This window comes from Saccopteryx bilineata, chromosome 2, assembly GCF_036850765.1.
Source record: "Saccopteryx bilineata isolate mSacBil1 chromosome 2, mSacBil1_pri_phased_curated, whole genome shotgun sequence".
Classification (NCBI taxonomy): Eukaryota; Metazoa; Chordata; class Mammalia; order Chiroptera; family Emballonuridae; genus Saccopteryx; species Saccopteryx bilineata.
Window position 1 is genome coordinate 69,267,699 of NC_089491.1, and position 13,232 is coordinate 69,280,930.

The 13,232-nt window shown below is 40.3% G+C and overlaps 1 protein-coding gene across 15 annotated transcripts in view; it reads right to left on the reverse strand.

Moving 5' to 3' along the window:
• The window catches only part of PTPRD (protein tyrosine phosphatase receptor type D), a 2,510,439-nt gene that overhangs the window by 347,879 nt on the left and 2,149,328 nt on the right, over positions 1-13,232 (reverse strand). The gene's annotated exons all lie outside the window — the stretch shown is intronic.

Here is a 13,232-nt window from a genome sequence, read left to right on the forward strand (position 1 = left end):
TTTCCACTAAATTTAGATTTTATTTTTTAAATTCACTTCTCTGTAGACCCAAAGCTCTAAGCCGAAAAGTACTTGGCAATGATTAGTAGGATTCCAAATATTCCTATTTAATATTAGGTAATGATTAGAACCAAAAAACAATTGTAGGATATTAAAAATATTCATTTTCTGGTATCCCTCCAACTGAATCCATAAAGCAAGCAAAAGAATAGCATTTATTTTGCATATTAAATGCATCCTTTCTAAAATAAACTCAAAATTCTATATTAGAGTCAAGAGAAAGAAGCTACATTCATACATGCAAATTGATATGGTGAAAATGTCCCATTAGCTGAAAACTATCCCCACATTTAATCTTACTAACTATGATTGATCTCTTCATTCTCAAAGAGTCACCGCCCATTCTCAAATTCTACTCAGTGAGCTATTTGGGGGCACAAAGATGGAAAGCATGACAACTGGTTCTAAGTTAGGGTTGTGAAGTCATGTACAAGCAAGCAATAATAATAATAGATGATTATCCAGGGCCATGAACTGGCCCTGTTCACACAGAAAACTCAAGATGACATTAATTGGATCCTGGCACAGAGAGAGTAGGGCACAAGTCCTTGGTTTGCAGATGAAAATAAACCTTTAAAAAAAACCTTTAATAAAATGAGCCTTAGATGGAACAGAGTGTAATGTAATAATGTCATCCTTACTCTTTTATCTTTTCCTTTTCTTTTTTTTTTTTTTTAGGCAATAGTTTCATAAAATAACCCTATCAGCATTCTCATGACAGCATATTAAAGCTGAGGAGGAAATGGTGTGTTTTTGCTGCCTGTGACTATGAACTAAAACACAAACACACAACAAATTTAGAAAGCCAACAGAAGGGGGAAGAGACATTTTTTTTCCCATTCTCACTGAAATCTGTTGTGCTGGACAGTCCTTTTGTTCCCATTTTCTAAACAACATGAGATTTATCTACGGAAATACCCATCTCTCCTCTCCTATAAGAGAAAATGGTGATACTTGAACCTCTCAAAGGTATCACCACTTAAATATTCCGGAAAGATTTTTCAGTTGGGTTCACTTTTAAATATCAAGTCCCTAATTTGTATCCCTGGGCAATGCAGACCCTGGGACCAGCTCATTTTACTGCAGATTATGCATGCTCTTCTAGAGAAACACATTATCAGAGCCCCAGGAATATGGGAGGCATTCCAAAACAGCATAGACAGTGAGGACCTCGATTTGCCAACCAACTACTTCCCCCTTGTCCTCTAATTTACAGCTCAGAGTATTAAGGAAGAAAACAAAGGGTTTTCCCTACACACAAATAACCTTTCTGAAGAACCTGCAAACAAGATTTTAATTATACAATTTACCAATATAGACTGCATGCAAAAATGAAAGGAACCATTTCTTGTTTTGGCTTTCTTTCTCTTTCCCCAGCCACCTCCCTGACCACACAATTTAACTGTTGCAGGCAACAGCATAGCAATTTCAGTTAGTTCTGTCACAAATTATTAGGACACTTATTTTAGAAGGAAAATCAATCAATAATTGCTCCCCTGGAACATGGCTGTTGTTCAGAGTGTAAACAGAAGCTGAGGCTGACAGCTGATGGACCTAGCCCCTTGCTATCCTTAGAGCACATTTGCAGATACCCAAGGCCTCTTGCCAGACTGAGGCAGGCTATAGCCACTCTTTTTTCACCCTATAGAGCTACACTGGCCATGTTATGGTGAACAAAAGAAAATAACACCGTTTTAGGGCCCTGCAAGGTTGGACCTAGCTTTAGATGCTAAAAATGCTATTTTAGTTATTAACTATTCCAATTGTGCAAAAACATTGGCCTTTAACAAACATTCTGAAATATCAGTTTGTAACCCAAAGCGCTTCGAGTTTTAGACACATGCCCCGAAATGTGTTTTTGTTAGTGACCACAGCTCATTTCGAAAGAAAGAAAATCCTTCCCTTGTGTTTGTGTAACAGGAGCATTTGCGAATATATGCCAGGCCACATATTGAGAATCTGGATGAACTTAATCTTCCAGAATTAGAAAAAGCGCCTGGAGATTATCCTGGGATAAGCCTTTATATTCAGTACCAAACGAAAAGATAAAACCTCCAGGAGTTGAATGATGCATGCAACCTCTTCCTCGGAATCATTATATAACCTAGTTATATTCACTAATTTAATCAAAGGAATCTTTTTAAAGCTCTCTGGAGAACCTTTGTCAAATTTACAGTTGAGTTCTTCAGTAACCAAATGAAAGTCAAAGCTGCTTTTTGATGTAAATCAAAAAATGCCAAAAAAGATCTCCTTTCAGGGTTGTTGTTTTAGACAGGAAAGGCAAAAGAGGAATGGAAAGGGATGGGCTGTAATTAAAAATGAAATATGTAGCAGTTTCCCCAATACACTAAATAAAGGTCTTTAGGGTTGCCAGAGGATCTTTCTAAGGCCAAGGAAGCTATCCAGTGAGACAAAATCAGTGTTTAGACTGCAAAGCAAACAGTCACAACACTTATGCTTAAAAGACTGAACTAAATGAAAAGCATTTGAGAATATAGTGATTTTTAAAGGGTCAGTATATAAAGGCTCTCCCTCCTTTACTACCTAGCCCAGGGTTCTAATAATCAAACTGTTCCCACCAGTGCCCTGAACGCTGTACATTTTCAACACTACATTTGCCTTAAGTTAGATCTGCAGTACACCACTGTCCCTCCCTATCCTGAATGGTTGAGCCTTGCCCGAGAAAGAACAGCAGGGTAAGCACTGGTGCCACTGCGAATTCATGATCTACAGCCTCACTAGGACCCCGATGTCATCTATCAATCATCCTCCCATCTTTTACCACTTTGCAGAAGTCTGCCCTGCCCCGACCTCTCCCCTCCAAGAGATTGATGCTCTTGCCTCCTATTTCATCAGAGAAAAATAATGCCATCAAGCATGAACTTGGTGGGAGCTACATTCTATCCTCTGTTCAAGAACTTCTAATTTAAAAACCATTCTTCCCTTGAGTTTATACTGTTCCAGACCAATTGCTTCACTTGTGTTCTTGATAGCCCTCTCCCCGTCTTGGGCACCTTGTTGCATCAGTTTTTCCATCTCTATACACAATCAACATCTCATGTTCTAATGGCATCTTGTCCTGAGAACAGGAGAATGTGTCAGTCTCACAAATGACATTTTGGGTCTGATCATTCTTTGCATGGGAGCTGTCCTATACATTGTAGAAGGTTCCATAGCAACCCTGGTCTGTCTGACTTAGATGCCAGTAAACATCCTTGCTCTCCAGGTGTGATGAGGAAGCACTGACAAATGTCCCCAGGGAGGACATTTTATATTCTAGCACTAAAAATATTGCATCCCCAGAACCTCTACAGTCCCTGCCAACCAAAATGGGTGGTCACCCTAGTTCATATTTTCACACTGCTTATAATGTCTTATTCATATTCTCTTCCCTGCCATATTGTGAGAAAACAAAAGGCATGACCTGTAGTAGACATTCTCTAATACTATAACTCTAACGAAGAATTACGCCTCAAGTAAAGTTTATTGAATTAACAGTGATTTCACAAGATTCAAGCATATACCCTTTGTATAAAAACATACTTCAACTGAGGATAAAGTTCATAAAAAAGAAAAATAAATTAATCACCTACTTATACTTTTATTGAGAAATTATTTAATTGTTATAATTTATAAATATAAGCCAATGTAAGAATATAAACAAAGATAATATACCTTCTACCAAATTAAATACTGCTAGAAATTTAAATATTTTCATTTCTTCATAAGCACTGAGGGTTATAGTGAAGACAAAATACCTTACTGAAAGAACCAATAATCATTCTTGGTAAAAATAAACAACACATGGATAAGGTAACTGCTTTTCTTTCCTATGTGCTTAAGCCAACGTTGGATTTTAGCCTTGAAGATAGTAACATCATTCAAGGCCATCAACTTCCCAGGTCTATACTGGGTTTTCAAAATTACCATAATATATAATATCATTAGTTCTCTCTCTCTCTCTCTCTCTCTCTCTCCTGTTAGGTTATTTTCCTCATATAATCAGTGCTTCCAGGAAAAGAATTTTAAGAGCAAAATAATTTCACATATTAACACATAGAACATTATAAATTGATTCAGGATTCCTAAGCATAACTTGGAAATGCAACTGAAATTAGATTAATAATAAGCAAGCAATGAGAATAAAATTAAATGATTAATACTTAGAAACAAAAACAGAAAGATGAGAACATATTTATCAAAATGATAAATCCAGCCTAGTTAAGAATGCACTCAACGCAATGGTTATTCAAAAAATACACGAAAGGTTTTTGTACATAGAGAGGGTCCACATGTGTTCATTTTCCTCAAGCACCTAAATAATCCACAAAAACCAATTGACACTTTTACCCTTGGCCTATGTAGAAAATTTATTTTATAACTATGAGTAGAATATATTCTCTAATGGCAGAAAGACTGATGTGTCCTTTTTCTTTTTTTCTTTTTTCTTTTTTTTTTTTTTTTTGGCCAGAACTTATTGTAATTTTGGATTGAAAGAGCAAAGCACTCAACAACATAATTTAAGTGCACAGTGGCCCTTCATCCCTCAAATTATAAAAAGCATTTTCCAGGGGGGAAAAAAAGCATTTTCCAGAAATAGTGTGCCTTATTAAATCTACTTTAGATACTGAACTTCTAAACTTTGCATAGTAAGCAACAATATTTTAAATATGAACATATGCACTTCCCTGAAGGGGCCTGACTGATGGTGGTGCAGTGGATAGATAGACCTTCAATCTGAGACACTGAAGACCCAGTTCAAAACCCCGAGGGCACCAGCGTCAGCACAGGCTCATCCTGCTTGAGTGCAGGGTCACTGGCTTGAGCATGGGATCACCAACAGGATCTCATGGTCACCAGCTTAAGTCCAATGTTGCTGGCTTGCACAAAGGGTCACTGGCTCAGCTGGAGCCCCCAGTCAAGGCACATATGAGAAGCAATCAATGAACAATTAAAAGCACCACAACTACAAGTTGATGCTTCTCATCTCTCTCTCTTTGTCTGTCTCTTTCTCTGTCTCTGCCTGTCTCTCTCTCACTAAAAATAAATAAGTTAATTAATTAATTAAAAATATATAAAGGGGATTTAAAAGCCTTGAAAGAGTTAATGATGAATGAGTAGATATATTTCAGTCACTACAAAATGCCCTGGAAATGCCACATACAAGAACTTCCTTATAATCTTCACATTTCTTATACTTCCTGAGCATGACACCCTTGGCTATTCACCCTTCCCTAGAATTCTTTTTCTTCTTTATTTAAATATCTCTTTTACTCATCTCTTTTATGTTATCACATCTCTGTCAGAACTTGCTTATCTTTTTATTAGTTTTATTAAAATAGACTCTTTACTTCTGGTCCTTCCAAACTCACTCATATGTAACTGCCAGTGCTGTTCAATGAAAGTGCAGTTGTAATCAGGCCATGATCCTGCTCAAGGGTCTTCAATGGCTCCCTACCAAAGACTCAGCACAGGGTGAGAGCTCTGGTAAAAGAATTAACTAAACCAACCAGACAAGACCTTGTATGTTACTTCCCTGATTTACCTGACATGACCTCAACCCTCACTATTCACAGACATATCAGAGATGTTTCTGAAAACATTATAATTACAAATATTTTATTCTAAAATACAGCCCACAGCCACCTGGTGAGAAAAAAAGAAACAACACTTTTGTTGCCTGTAAAAAATACATATTCTGTTTCCTTGTCCAAATCTGAATTATAATGTCAGAGTAAGGCCTGGGAATCTGTGTCACTAATGTCCTCACATGATGATCTTCCAGCATACTGAAATGTTTGTGCATTTGTCAAGGCTATTCCATTCTTCTGAAAAAATTTCACAGAAACACCCATCTTTTGAAAGCCTATTCTCTCTGCAACCCATGTCAAAGCCCTTGCCTGGGTGAGAGCTTTTCTGATCCCTAATCAAGTATGGATTCTAGGGACTCTGAACTCTCTATCACTGTGGGAAGTCTCTCAGGGCTAGGTTTGCCTGACCTTAAGGAAGGTTTCTGGGCCCTTCACTAGCTTACGACTCACATGTCACACTGGCATAGTCATTTGCTTTGTAACATTTGTAATATTATTTCACTCCCAACCACTTTACCGCCACTCGTACCTCTCTTCATGCAGAGCTGTGTTAGAGGGGCTAGTAATTCCTACTACTACACATATTGAAGTAGTAGGCAATTTGGGGGATCCAATTAGGGAAGATGAACTGGGGTTCATTTAGTTTGGATGTAACAGAATATACTAATGTGGTTCATAGTTCAACTATCGCTGGCTGTCTGCTATAGGGACGATTTCTCAGTCTACTCCTGTCACTCACGTTACCAACTCACCCGGCTCTTTCTATGAGGACACCAATGACAAACTGGTTGATGCTTGTCAGAAATTTAGGGAATATCACGACCTATCACTGCACAAGAAAGCTGGAATGCCCTGAAGTCTTACAACAATATATCACAAAAATGACCACATTACCAACAAAAAATCCTAAAGCTGAATAAAAGTTTCTGGACTACCAATTTAAAAAAATACAAACTTTCACTAACATTGCTATAAAGATAACTGAACTATTTTTCGATCCTCTATGTGGGAAATGGTATTATAAATTGTCATATGAAGAAGATATTGAAGATTATAACTGAAAAAGAAGGAAGTAATTTTATAGGTATGAAAAGAAGCTAAAAAATTACTATAGATTTTTATACATTTGTCCAATTTCCAAATATTTGTAATTTATGATTTATTTTCTTATTCTAAATGACTATTAATTATTGACACTAATAGTGAACTTATAATTCTATATTCCTTTTCTGAAAGACAGCCCACCAAGTTGTATATCGTGATGTTCCGCATTAATATCAAATTATGGCCATGGCTGGTTGGCTCAGTGGTTGAGCATCAGCCTGGCATGTGCGGGAGTCCCGGGTTCGATTCCCAGCCAGGGCACACAGGAGAGGCGCCCATCTGCTTCTCCACCCTTCCCCCTCTCCTTCCTCTCTGTCTCTCTCTTCCCCTCCCACAGCAAAGTTTGCCCGGGTGCTGAGGATGGCTCTGTGGCCTCTGCATCAGGCGCTAGAATGGCCCTGGTTGCAACAGAGCAACGCCCCAGATGGGCAGAGGATCGCCCCCTGATGGGCATGCCGGGTGGATCCCAGTCAGGCACATGCGGGAGTCTGTCTGACTGCCTCCCCATTTCCAACTTAAGAAAAAGAAAAAACAAAACAAAACAAAACAAAAATCAAATTATGTGCCCTTATCTCATCTCTCCTCTAAAACTACAGACAGTAGAAGGAAACACTTTTTACTACTAAACTTTATATCCCCTGAAGAAATTAACACAAGATTTTAAAAAAGAAGGCACATACCAGTCTCTCATAAAAGGCCTATTGTAATGAGGTGATTTCTTTCCATGATCATATTAATTTATAGATTTTACTTCAGGTTATTTCCTCTAATAATATTTGATACCCTCTTATAATACTTTAGTATAAACTCTCAGATTCTTTATAAAGTTAACAGATTTATTTCCCCTTGGCCAAGATCTTAGCAGCAAAATATTGTCTTTGTTATTAATGATTTAAAAGGAACATTTTTTTTTCATTATTTCTTCTCTAAATATCTGAATCAAAAGAATAATGCAGAAAAATGTAAAAATTCAACAGACTGTTTTCTACTATTGGACCCTGGCACAGTACCTAATTACCACATAAGTGAACACCCATAAACAATATGTGTAGTAGTAGGAATTACATCTCTAAAAGAACAGATGTTTTTCTTTGGCCTACTATTATGGAAGTTTATATACATCAAAGAATCTAATTTAGTTTCTTTTTAAAAACCATTACTATTAAGTTGCAATAAATACCCAGTATCTGGAGAAGCCCGAGGTGCTGTATGAGAGCCAGTGTGGACCTCCTCCACAACACTCACATTGTGTCCTATTGAATTGCTCTGACTTTCCCCATTAAGGCTTTTTTTTTTTCCCGGAAACACTACACCAAGAGCCTCCATGAGTAGTTCCTAATAAGTTAACTACCGAGAAAGACATGTTTCTATTAATAACAGTGGCCAATGCACGTCGTGTTTAAAAAATGATATCAGCATTTTCTCTGAGTGGTCAAGATTCTTTCACATGTATCTTCCAGGTTCCATAAAATGATGTGAATTTGGCCCTGCAATTAGTTTTGCAATTTTTTTTAGATCTGGGTAAAGGCATAGTTGAAGAAAAGAGGTGATGACAAGTCACAAATTCGGCTCTTCTGTATCTAGAAAGAAACATTTCCCATAACAAAGGATAAAGTGGTCCCTGTTGCTACTACTGGAAAAGGCGTCCTTCAGGACACTTTGAAGGTCTCAGCCCTTTCTTGCTACTGTATCAGTGTTATCCAAAAGAGTCAACAGTGATAAACAAAATTGCAACAGACCTCCACACAATTAAAGGCCAACTATGCTCCTAGATCCAGTTATCAATTTTTTTTTTTTTAATTTTTCTGAAGCTGGAAACGGGGAGAGACAGTCAGACAAACTACCGCATGCGCCCTACCAGGATCCACCCAGCACGCCCACCAGGGGCGATGCTCTGCCCCTGCGGGGCGTCGCTCTGCCACGACCAGAGCCACTCTAGCGCCTGGGGCAGAGGCCAAGGAGCCATCCCCAGCGCCCGGGCCATCTTTGCTCCAATGGAGCCTTGGCTGCGGGAGGGGAAGAGAGAGACAGAGAGGAAGGGGGGGGGTGGAGAAGCAAATGGGCACTTCTCCTATGTGCCCTGGCCGGGCGGACGCTCTACCGCTGAGCCAACCAGCCAGGGCTCAGTTATCAATTTTTACATAGTGTCTGCAATAATTATTCATGAACTAATTATTTTCTCGGCAGGCCTTTGGCTTCCTTCAGCCATAGGAAGCCTTGCATTTGTTCTCATACTTTAGCAAACTGATATTTTGTACTCCTGATGACAGAGTGAGTAAATCCTGTATGTGTGGGAAAAAATAGAAGAGACAAAAACCAAGATGGGATAAACCTACCTTTAATTAACTTCCTTTTACAGAAGATAAATTAAGAAAGATGCTCAACCAAATAGCTGCTGTGATTCTGAGGGAATGCCAGGAATTTTATTATGGCTGTTAGCCCAGGACAGGTTAGAGAAGAACTCTACCTGGACCAGGGTCTACCTGCTGCTCAAAGACTATAGGTCTGAACCCTTGGCCCTAATGGCTCTCTGCTTAGCTCTCAGCCCACCTCAAGGCACCAGGAAACACATCCAGCCTGTAAATCTACATAGCAATGAAATTCAAAATAAAAGAAGTTCATGGTCAGTTGTTCTCAAACGCTAAAGACAGTAAATTTTCAGACTTCTGTCCAAACTACAGGTCCTGTTTAATACTCAGCAGATTTTAATTTAGGTTTCATTTGTATTTATATAAACATATTATCACTGGCTTATATCACTGTTGTTAGATTCCTTAAAGTTTTTTATTTTAAACTGGTCTTAAGAGTTTTAAAAATATATATTATCATTTGCCTTGGGCATAATGCAGATTATGCATACTTTGCTAGTTATTTTGTAAACTTTAAGTCTCATTGTTAGGTATTTAAAATTATTTTAGAGAGCTAGGATTTTCTGTATAATTTTCCTACTTTTGAGTTCCACTGTCTTAATTATTATCAATTCTTCAAATTTGTATTTGATTTTGAAGATATTTTGAGGATGTCTTTCAGGTTGTCATAGAAAGGGCTCCACTTGGGGCTTCTGGTCATTTGGCAGAGTAGGAAAATGTTGTGCCTGCATCTTCCCAAAACCACATCAGAATTACAACTAAACTATGGAATGACCATGTTGGTCAAATAAGTTTGTAAAATATGAGTTTTATGTTTGCTCAATTATAGTTTGCATTGGGGGCTGGGCAGCGTCAGATATGTTGTCTGTGAAATTGCAAATTACCTTTCTGCTTGGGACGAGCCATTGCTTTTCCAATGTTTGCTAGAGGAGAGGTTCTTGAACCAGAAAGTTTTGAAAAGAAGGAGAAAGAAGCCATGTTTGCAGAGTGAGAGTACAGAGAATGCAGAGTGCTAAAGAGGAAGCCATGTTGGCAGAGAGGAGAAGGTATGCATATGGGGAACCAGACGTGAGGGGCTTTTGCGAGCTCCGCTGAGACTGGTGGGGCCTTTGATTCTAGGAGAAACCTGAGAAGATTCTCCCGGTTGTGGAACCGGAGAATGTGTCAGTGGCTTTGGGAGCCCGGAGTGAAAGGGAAGTGTTTTTCCTGTGTGGTGCTTGTCAGCTGGTGAGAGACTTCATTAAAGAAATGGCCCACCAGGCCCTGGCCGGCTGGCTCAGTGGTAGAGCGTCAGCCTGGCGTGCAGGAGTCCCGGGTTCGATCCCGGGCCAGGGCACATAGGAGAAGTGCCCATTTGCTTCTCCACCCTTCCCCCTCTCCTTCCTCTCTGTCTCTCTCTTCCCCTCCCGCAGCCAAGGCTCCACTGGAGCAAAGATTTGCCCGGGGGGTTAAGGATGGCTCTGTGGCCTCTGCCTCAGGTGCTAGAATGGCTCTGATTGCAGCAGAGCGACACCCCAGATGGGCAGAGCATCGCCCCCTGGTGGGCATGCCAGGTGGACCCCGGTCGGGCGCATGCAGGAGTCTGTCTTACTGCCTCCCATTTCCAGCTTCAAAAAAAATACAAAAAAAAAAAAAAAAAAGAAAGAAAAGAAATGGCCCACCATTCTTTGGCTCCACCGTTTCTTTACCGTCTGTCCAAATTCAACGGGAAGCTGCACGTGCATAGCCACGACGGCCGTGACTACTGGCCCTACAGATCATGATCCAGAACTGCCTGACATCTAGCTGAACAAAAGTCCTATAACTAGTGATATGAAGAAGAAGCTACATAGAGACTGGTAGAAGGGGCAAAGACGCTGAATGGGCTAGTCCCACACATACCTGCGGCTGTGAAAAATACAGAGGGATATTCCAACTGCAGAGGTCTCCCCTGTGGAGCCAGGGTCCAAGCCCCAAACCGTACCCCTAGTCCAGGGCTCCAGTCCGGAAAGAAAAGTGTCCCTAACCTGTGAGCATGAAAACCAGTGTGGATTGTGGCTAAGGGGAAGGGAGGGCTGCTGGGGTCCGAAGGTTCCTCTAAGGGGCCAGTGCACAAACTCACACGAACTCACCTGGTCTGAACTCCAGCACTGGGGCAGAGGCTTGAAAGGTTGCAAGACAGATAGTGAGGAAGTAATCTAACTGTCCAGTGAGGGCTGGAGGGGCAGCTTTTCTCAGACAAAAGTGCTGACAGAGGCTACTGTTCCTTTGCTGAGCCTTCCCCTAACAGAGCAAATAGGCTGACATCACATCTGTGTTTCCATAACCTGGCTAATACCATTTGCCCCATCCTGGTGATTCTCTGAGACCCAGCCCATCCAAGCCACTTCCATACCAGTGGCCTGTCTTGACTCACGCTAAGGACTTTCCTAAACCTCTTAAACAGGCAGCATCTGGCCCTGGCGTGCCCTGTCCTCTTGCTTAGTGGCTCCAGGCCTGGCACCAGTGGCAGCTGGCCTTGGTTCACAACTTGGCCCTCCCAGGTACCTCCAAGCCCAGTGCAAGTAGCAGCCATCTGCAGATCGCTTTGTAACTCATTCCCTGCGGCCTTAGCAGGGCACAGGCTACGACAGACCTTGGCCTGTATATCCCGGAGTACCCCAGAGCCATTGTACCTGGTGGACGGCTTCAGGCCACAAGAAAAAAACTACTCAAACAAGCTCCACAAGGGATACACTCAAGGGGTGAACTGAGCAGGCCCTAGAGTCCTGCTGAAGCAAGTCCTGCTCTGTGGGGTCAGTCCCTGCATAGCAGGTCTTCCTCCGTGATCGGCCTTCAGGCAAACCCCTCTACTAAAGTGCCAAAAGGAGGCAAGACTCAGTTACAAAAGGGAGGTGCACATAGCACCTATGCAAAAACATATCTCATAAAACTGAAATTGAAAAAACAAAAAAGGAAGAGAGGGAGGGAGGGAGGGAGGGGAGGGAGAGAGGGAGGGAAAGAAAAAGCTGGGGTTATAACAAGAGGCAAAAAAGGAACCAGCAATTCCATTTTGGATATTTATCCAAAGAAACCCAAAACACTAAATTGAAAAGACATATATACACATATGTTCATACAGCGTTATTTACAACAGGTGATGAGTAAAGAAGAAGTGGTACATATATACAATGGAATATGAATTGACCATAAAAAAAGAATAAAATCTTATAATATGCAAAAGCAGGGATAGACCTAGAGGGTATTGTAATAAGTGAAATAAGTCAGACAGAGAAAGACAAATGTCATAGGATTTCACTTATAAGTGGACTCTAAAGAACAAAATAAAAAGTATGAGGAAGCTAAGACTATAAATAAATTGTCCATCAGATATTGTGAAACAACCAGACAGCCATCATGGAATTAGTTTGCATCCAAACACTAAGAGTTTCCCTTACCACTGTACAACAGATTTAACCGACTTTATGTCAGGAAGACAGATCTCAGGAAGGAGACCTCTGATTCTGTAACTCTGCTGACTTGATGACAGAGTAAGTTAAACTCAAACACCGAGTGATTTCAACAAAGGAGTGTGTACTATAAATGTTAAGTGTGTTCAGCACTCTTCTAGACTGCCTTTTCTTAATAATGCAGAGGAGACACTTTTTTTTTTTATCCAGTTAAATTCAGGGAAGGCAAGATGGTTCATATAAAAGGAAGAGAGCAACTGCCACCCAGGCTTTGATTCTCTAAGCTGCCTCCTGATAAATAAAGACTTAATCAATACCACCAGTAAGTCGACCAGCTTGGGAGGATACGCCACAGAAACCACACGAGCTTCCCCATGGCCCACACAAGTGGCTTACAAACGGCAAGTTCTAATTTTTGTTTCTGCCTCCAAACAAGTGGTTTTATCAAAATAAATCATCTAAGTATTATTTTTACTAGCATCCTTATTCCATAAATTTCCACTTGAGAAAATACGGCAATAAGAAATACTGGTGACTTGCTTTCCTGAAGAAATAATTGACAACTTTAAAATAATGAAAAGATTTCTCTTGAATTAAAATGACATCTCTTTGCCTGACCTGTGGTGGCACAGTGGATAAAGCATCGACCTGGAATGCTGAGGTCACCGATTCAAAACCCT